Source organism: Petromyzon marinus, chromosome 2, assembly GCF_048934315.1.
Source record: "Petromyzon marinus isolate PM22_M1 ecotype Great Lakes invasive population chromosome 2, UKy_Petmar_22M1.pri1.0, whole genome shotgun sequence".
NCBI lineage: Eukaryota > Metazoa > Chordata > Hyperoartia > Petromyzontiformes > Petromyzontidae > Petromyzon > Petromyzon marinus.
This window is the reverse complement of record NC_133668.1, coordinates 9,968,125-9,974,124: the sequence shown is the minus strand read 5'-3', so window position 1 is coordinate 9,974,124 and position 6,000 is coordinate 9,968,125.

Genomic DNA, 6,000 nt, shown 5'->3' with positions numbered 1-6,000 from the left:
GTGTAACACGTGTAACTGGATTGTATAATTGACAAAGATGGCTTTCACCTGATGAAGCTAGTGGTAATTACTGGCTAAACGTCGTACTCAGATTCTAAATGTTGTGGCTTGGCTCTCCAACACACCAGCGTGATATACTAGTGACGATTTGGCATGTTCTGTTTACGTGACAACCCTTACTAGTTGGCTGTGTCTGGTGGTGGCGGGTTTAACGACACATTTATATATTTACGCGATCTAACCCCAAAAAACCTCTAATATACGTGTGTACTTTTTAATATTTTACCTGTATACATGCACTTTGTTGTAACATTCACAATCTATTACAACATTTGAACATTATTCGTTTATATTGGCTAAGCGCTATGCAGTAACATATACAATCCAGTTACCATATCTAACAACCATTATGCAGTTACGTGCTGTATACAATCTTTTGACTGTTTATGTAGTGTGTTCTGGTTGTCTAGACGGCAATACACAATTGTTTAACAAGCGTTTATACAATGTTGTTTAATTGAAAGCTAGAGGCATGCTTTAGCTCTGAGCATTAGTATGTTGACTAATTCTTTCTAAACAATATTAGAACAGCAGTCAGCAGCTGTAAATGGATCTTGTGATGAATGCAAGGTGCATGCTTGACTAAGATGCATTACAGCTGCTCAGGACACACGTTAATGGCACCAACATCCAAGAGTAGATAGAACGTCTCTGCTTTATTTTCACTGCACAGTATTTGAAAAGCAGAGAACAGCTTATACCTGACCAGAGGTTCTCGGGCAATTAGTTAATTTAATAAATTAAACAAAAGTTATAATCGACTTTTTGTAGCCGATTATTCGAGCCCCTTTAAAAAAAAGCAGTCATCTCCTACCTTCTAAAAACAGCAACCCAACCAAGGTTTCACTCCATAACAGGAGCTGCCACATTTTTCTTTACAACTGCCCATCTCCCCTCCCTGCTGTCACGTGGTTAGGGTAAAATGTCAGCCTCACGAGTCCCTCTAGAAGGTATTGTAGCCTCCTCTTCTATGCTGGCCAGACGTCTTGGAAGAGGTGGGAATGTCTACACTTTTCCCAACCATACGCCAACTTGGTGATAAGACTGTGGTGCCTTTTGCGTGATAAGCAGCTAAAACCCGATTTGCTAGACATGTACGCACTTGTATTTTTCTGAGCGTTATAAATAGAACACATGTTATACACAACACGATCCAGTATAGATGCCCCACTGATTTCTGATGCCACACTTTTGAAAAGGCGATTGAATAGTGAAAGCTACAGCCCTAGATGTTACAGAGGACCAAAGACGGTGGTCACAGCAACATGTAAACGCTTTGAATTCAAATGTTTTCTCTATAATTTCTTGATTCTAGTGGGGTGCCTTTACATTAGTCACTAATTGTATGGTAATAAAAACGTACTCAAAAGCAAAATAATACTTTTGCCAGCTTATACATACAACTCTATACATCTGATGCCTATGTTACACCATAATCATCCATGGTCAATCTACTGCTAAATGAAGGTATTTCCAAGCTGTTGCTATCTCTCACGGTCCTGCAATGCAACATTTCACACTGGACTTGCACACGAGATGATCTCGTCGCTCCATCTCCGCGGTGGATGTCCTTTGGACATGTCCTCTCCTTTGGCTGCCACTGCGTTGTTATTCTCGACCACTTGTCATAATCCCTTGTTGTAAAGACCTTTCCTGCCTCTCCGGGACCTCCTCCCCTTTCACATGGGGATTGGGAGTTGACGTGGGGATTGGGAGTCGACGTGGGTTATTGGCACAGCGGAGACGATCCATCTCTCCCGAGGTGGATATTCGTTTGGCACCAACTGGAGTGCGCCACGTGTTCACATGCGGCAAATGTCGAATTAAACCGGCTGTCCACGTGAATTTACATGCGAACCTGAATGAGAATGCAAGATGAAAAAAAACGGCGTGATACGTGTTGAAGCGCTTTTGGAAAGCTGATCTTAATGCAAAACATGCAAATGTAATATGCGGTACCTGCCATGACATGGATCAGAAACATGGAAGTGACGAAGAAAACGGAACGAAAGCTCCAAAATGCAGAACGCATGGAGATATGCATGCCTGGGATTTTACCGACACAAACAGGAACCGCGCCGCACAGCAGGAGGTGAGCGGTGAGTCCATGTGTGGCCCGCCCGTTATTTTATTATTTACCACTTCCATCCGCGCCTCTTTCCCGCACTTGTCTCAGTCATAGGTTTGGTAAGCCCACAAGCTAACCCTAACCAAAATGAGTAAAATACAAACGTCTCTGGAGAGCTTCTTTGAAAAGGGGGAAAGACCCAATGATGAACCCCCCCGCCCCCCGGTCCGTGAAAAAAATGTCTTCCACGAAAAAGGTCCCTGGTGCCAAAAAGGTTGGGGACCGCTGGATTAGAGAACATATACAGTGAGGGAAAAAAGTATTTTATCCCCTGCTGATTTTGTACGTTTGCCCACTGACAAAGAAATGATCAGTCAATAATTTTAATGGTAGGTTTATTTGAACAGTGAGAGACAGAATAACAACAAAATCCAGAAAAACGCATGTCAAAAATGTTATAAATTGATTTGCATTTTAATGAGGGAAATAAGTATTTGACCCCCTCTCAATCAGAAAGATTTCTGGCTCCCAGGTGTCTTTTATACAGGTAACGAGCTGAGATTAGGAGCACACTCTTAAAGGGAGTGCTCCTAATCTCAGCTTGTTACCTGTAGAAAAGGCACCTGTCCACAGAAGCAATCAATCAATCAATCAGATTCAAACTCTCCACGATGGCCAAGACCAAAGAGCTCTCCAAGAATGTCAGGGACAAGATTGTAGACCTACACAAGGCTGGAATGGGCTACAAGACCATTGCCAAGCAGCTTGGTGAGAATGTGACAACAGTTGGTGCGATTATTCGCAAATGGAAGAAACACAAAAGAACTGTCAATCTCCCTCGACCTGGGGCTCCATGCAAGATCTCACCTCGTGGAGTTGCAATGATCATGAGAACAGTGAGGAATCAGCCCAGAACTACATGGGATGATCATATCAATGATCTCAAGGCAGCTGGGACCATAGTCACCAAGAAAACAATTGGTAACACACTACGCCGTGAAGGACTGAAATCCTGCAGCGCCCGCAAGGTCCCCCTGCTCAAGAAAGCACATATACATGCCCGTCTGAAGTTTGCCATAGAACATTTGAATGATTCAGAGGACAACTGGGTGAAAGTGTTGTGGTCAGATGAGACCAAAATGGAGCTCGTTGGCATCAACTCAACTCACCGTGTTTGGAGGAGGAGGAATGCTTCCTATAACCCCAAGAACACCATCCCCACCGTCAAACGTGGAGGTGGAAACATTATGCTTTGGGGGTGTTTATCTGCTAAGGGGACAAGACAACTTCACCGCATCAAAGGGACGATGGACAGGGCCATGTACCGTCAAATCTTGGGTAAGAACCTCCTTCCCTCAGCCAGGGCATTGAAAATGGGTCGTGGATGGGTATTCCAGCATGACAATGACCCAAAACACACGGCCAAGGCAACAAAGGAGTGGCTCAAGAAGAAGCACATTAAGGTCCTGGAGTGGCCTAGCTAGTCTCCAGACCTTAATCCCATAGAAAATCTGTGGAGGGAGCTGAAGGTTCGAGTTGCCAAACGTCAGCCTTGAAACCTTAATGACTTGGAGAAGATCTGCAAAGAGGAGTGGGACAAAATCCCTCCTGAGATGTGTGCAAACCTGGTGGCCAACTACAAGAAACGTCTGACCTCTGTAATTGCCAACAAGGGTTTTGCCACCAAGTACTAAGTCATGTTTTGCAGAGGGGTCAAATACTTATTTCCCTCATTAAAATGAAAATCAATTTATAAAATTTTGGACATGCGTTTTTCTGGAGTGTTTTGTTGTTATTCTGTCTCTCACTGTTCAAATAAACCTACCATTAAAATTATAGACTGGTCATTTCTTTGTCAGTGGGCAAACGTACAAAATCAGCAGGGGATCAAATACTTTTTTTCCCTCACTGTACCGCTTAATGACGTCAACTACGAAAAGTGGACTTGGGCAGCGCAAATTGCTCGAAAGGATGGATGTTGGGCTGGTGGGCGAGAATAACGACGGAGTGGCATCCAAAGGAGGGTGACATCCAGCGCGGAGATCAATTAAACCATGATGAAATCAGCTCGTGTGCAAGGTGCTGTATGGATGGTTTACACCGTCGCAGGACTGTAAGAGATGACGACTTGGAACTTCCACGTGGCCGACAGTTGGGGGGGGGCGGCGTCCGAGGCGGGGGGGTGGTTGGAGTGGTGGGGTGTCCGGGGGGATGGGGGTGGTTGGAGGGGGGGGTGTCCGAGGGGGGGGGGGGGTTGGAGAGGGGGTGTTCGGGGGAGTGGTTGGAGGGGGGTGTCCGGTGGGGGGGGGGGGGGTTGGAGGGGGGGTGTCCGGGGGGGGGGTGGTTGGAGGGGGGGGTCCGGAGGAAGTGGTTGGAGGGGGGGGTGTCCGGGAGGGGGGTGGTTGGAGGGGGGGGGGTGTCCGGGAGGGGGGTGGTTGGAGAGGGGGGTGTCCGGGGGGGTGGTTGGAGGGGGTGTGTCCGGAGGGGGTGGTTGGAGGGGGTGTGTCCGGAGGGGGTGGTTGGAGGGGGTGTGTCCGGGGAGGGTGGTTGGAGAGGAGATTGTTGGGGGGGGGGTGTCCGGGGGGTGGTTGGAAGGGGGGGGTGTCCGTGGGGGGGGGTGGTTGGAGGGGGAGTGTCCGGGGGGGGGTTGGTTGGAGGGGGAGGGGTCCGGAGGGGGTGGTTGGAGGGGGGGTCCGGAGGGGGTGGTTGGAGGGGGGGTGTCCGGGGAGGGTGGTTGGAAGGGGGGGGTGTCCGTGGGTGGGGGGGGGGGTGGTTGGAGGGGGAGTGTCCGGGGGGGGGGGGTTGGTTGGAGGGGGAGGGGTCCGGAGGGGGTGGTTGGAGGGGGGGTCCGGAGGGGGTGGTTGGAGGGGGGGTATCCGGGGAGGGTGGTTGGAGAGGAGATTGTTCGGGGGGGGGGGGTGTCCGGGGGGTGGTTGGAAGGGGGGGGGGGTGTCCGTGGGGGGGGGGGGTGATTGGAGGGGGAGTGTCCGGGGGGGGGGGGTTGGAGGGGGGGGGGGTGTCCGGGAGGGAGGGGGGTGGTTGGAGGGGGTGTGTCCGGGGGGTGGTTGGAGGGGGGGTGTCCGGGGAGGGTGGTTGGAGAGGAGATTGTTCGGGGGGGGGGGTGTCCGGGGGGTGGTTGGAAGGGGGGGGGGGTGTCCGTGGGGGGGGGGTGATTGGAGGGGGAGTGTCCGGGGGGGGGGGGTTGGAGGGGGGGGGTGTCCGGGAGGGAGGGGGGTGGTTGGAGGGGGTGTGTCCGGGGGGTGGTTGGAGGGGGGGTGTCCGGGGAGGGTGGTTGGAGAGGAGATTGTTCGGGGGGGGGGGTGTCCGGGGGGTGGTTGGAAGGGGGGGGTGTCCGTGGGGGGGGGGGTGATTGGAGGGGGGGTGTCCGGGGGGTGGTTTGAAGGGGGGGGGGTGTCCGTGGGGGGGGGGGGTGATTGGAGGGGGAGTGTCCGGGGGGGGGTGGTTGGAGGGGGGGGGTGTCCGGGGAGGGTGGTTGGAGAGGAGATTGTTCGGGGGGGGGGTGTCCGGGGGGTGGTTGGAAGGGGGGGGTGTCCGTGGGGGGGGGGGGTGATTGGAGGGGGGGTGTCCGGGGGGTGGTTTGAAGGGGGGGGGTGTCCGTGGGGGGGGGGGGTGATTGGAGGGGGAGTGTCCGGGGGGGGTTGGTTGGAGGGGGGGGTGTCCGGGAGGGAGGGGGTGGTTGGAGGGGGTGTGTCCGGGGGGATGGTTGGAGGGGGAGGGGTCCGGAAGGGGTGGTTGGAGGGGGGGTATCCGGGGGGTGGTTGGAAGGGGGGGGTGTCCGTGGGGGGGGGTGATTGGAGGGGGGGGTGTCGGGGGGGTGGTTGGAGGGGGCGGAGGTGTCCGGGGGGGGGAGA